Raw genomic sequence first — 2652 nt, 5'->3', positions numbered from 1 at the left:
CAGGCTTCTCTCCTTGGCTTGCAGATGGCCACCTTCTCACAGTGTCTTCACTGTCTTTACTCTGTGTTCAGATGCCCCTAATGTCTCTCTGTGTGTCTAAATTTCCTCTTCTTGAAAGGACACCAGTCACATTGGATTGGGGCCTACCCTACTGCCCCCATTTTAATATAATCACATTTTTAAGGACCCTCTCTACAAATACAGTCACATTCTTAGGTACTAGAGGGGTAGGATTTCAACAAATGAATTTGAGAGGAACACAATTCAGCCCATAACAGATGATATTCTGGTCTAGGAGAAAACATGGTACAGAGTAAATAATAGAAGGACCCAGCATCACAAAGATAACATGGATACGGGTTCTGCTCTTTCTTGGCCTTGGACTCCTGAGCAGGAACTAAGCTGTGTGAGCTTAAGCTTCTTTTTCCATATAGGTGAGATGATAGCTACGGGAGAAAACATGGTACAGAGTAAATAATAGAAGGACCCAGCATCACAAAGATAACATGGATATGGGTTCTGCTCTTTCTTGGCCTTGGACTCCTGAGCAGGAACTAAGCTGTGTGAGCTTAAGCTTCTTTTTCCATATAGGTGAGATGATAGCTACGTGAGAGAATTTTCAGAAGATTAAAACTCCTAACACAATGAATGATACACTGTGAATGCTCAGAGAATGTTTGTTCCCTGTTCTTCTGCTCCTCTTTTTTCCCCCTTACTCATCACTCAGAATTAAATGAAAAATTCTCAGCACATATAACAGAAATAAAACACTAGCAAATGTTCAAATTTAAAATGTTAAGTGAAGGAAGCATTGGCAGAGAGACTGGTATGAAACTGCAGTGTTGGGTAGGGTTAATTCATAAAGGCTGCCTCCGGGAAATTTGAATGGCACATACAGCACATTGAGAATTAAGGAGTCTTAGAATGGAAAGGATAATTAAAGAGCATCTAATCCTGGATTCTGCAAAGCATGGGACATGTCCCACTAGTCAAATGAGGGATGTTTTTATGTGGTACACAGGCATTAAACAACGTGTACTCACACAGTAGTAGTTATTCCCTTTCCAACTCTTTCAACCCTACTGATCACACCAAGAAGAAGGTCTCAGTTTGTGCTAGACTGTATTCAACTTTTCTCTAACACTTAATAAGAACCCATTTTAAGAAGATCAGGCTGCAGGCCATTGCTTCGGGAGGCAAGCATATCTAGATAATTTAAAATATTTTCTTATTTTTATTGTCTTTATTTTTCCTATTACCTTCTGTTTGGGTTTTATTCCATTTACATTGGTGATGTAAAGATTTTTAAGTAAATTTAAATTTTAAAAGGAAGTAAATTTAAAATATGAAGGTAATAATAATACAATTGGCACATGGTTATGGCAAGCAATCATTAGTGGTGGCCCAAGAATGAGTGAAATTTAGGAAATACTGGTTTACTCCATCCCTGTCACAAGGAAAAGGGTGAAGGAACTGAGGCTCAGAAAAAGGAAGGTACTCTTTTCCCAGGTCACATAAGCTACGTTAGAAATGAAGCTCAGTCCTCTTATGTCACTCACCATCTATCTAGCTCTGCATCAGACTACAAATTCTACAGTGTTACACTGAAGGTAATTGGATATAAGTTAACCAACAGACCTTGTGATCTGGGTTGTCAGGAAGGCTATGGTTTCAGAGGCTGGAGCATGTTACAAGGGAGGCTCACTTACATAAGTCAAAGGCTTGTGTAGAAAGCCTAAGCTGGAAGCCTGAGTTCCTCAATTCCTGAGGGCACCAAGAAAAGTCTTTGGGCCAGTCCCAAAGGTTGCAGTGGCAGAGATTCCTCTTGGAATCAAACATCGATGGCTTGAATCCCAGCTTCTCTACTTGGCAAGAAACTATTGCACATAACTCATCTGCACTCTCCACTCATCTGTAAAAATGTGTGGGAATGGTAATAGCTAACATTCACGGGGCACGCATCATCTGCCAAGCACCTCTGATGCATTATCTCACCTCACCCTCAAAATATCAATTTACCTTCTCCATAAGGTAGGTGAAGACGTTTGGATGCTGAATGCTTTTGCATTGCTCATCTGCATCTACGCAGCTAAACAAGTGATGGAACAGGACTCAAAGCCAAGCAGTTTCAGTCCAGACTCTAGCCTTAACCCCACCGCTGTACTCTGCACATTAAATGCAGACGAGGACTGTGAAGCCCCTAGGACAGTGCCTGGCACAGAAAAGTCAGGATGTGTCAGTGCAGCCCTTCCAGAGCCTTCTCCGGCTCCGGGGGATAGGGAGGGGCTTTCCTGCAACTGTAACTCCCAGGATGCCCCAGGCGGAGAAGCTGGCCAATCAGGAAGCGCGGCCTCACTGTCTCCAAGCGCTCGCCCCGGGAAGTGACCAGAACTTCGGAGACGGTTGGCCGGGTGGGTCTGACAGGCTCGGGCTTGTCCGGCAGGCCAGGGCTACTCGGTTTTAAGTGATCCTGCTCCGGTTTGGGAGGCAAGGACTGCTGACATTTCCAGGCTGCCTGGGGCTCCATCTTCAGCCACCAAGAGGCGGTTGGGGCACTGGCCTCCGGCCTCCCACTTGGCGGCCCCCAAGGGCCTGGGGCTCCTCTGCAGTGATGGTTGGGTCACGAAGTGGCGGTTGGTTGGGTGGGCCAGG

Source organism: Galeopterus variegatus, unplaced genomic scaffold (assembly GCF_000696425.1).
Source record: "Galeopterus variegatus unplaced genomic scaffold, G_variegatus-3.0.2 Scaffold3758, whole genome shotgun sequence".
NCBI classification, from domain to species: Eukaryota; Metazoa; Chordata; class Mammalia; order Dermoptera; family Cynocephalidae; genus Galeopterus; species Galeopterus variegatus.
This window is presented reverse-complemented; position numbering follows the sequence as displayed.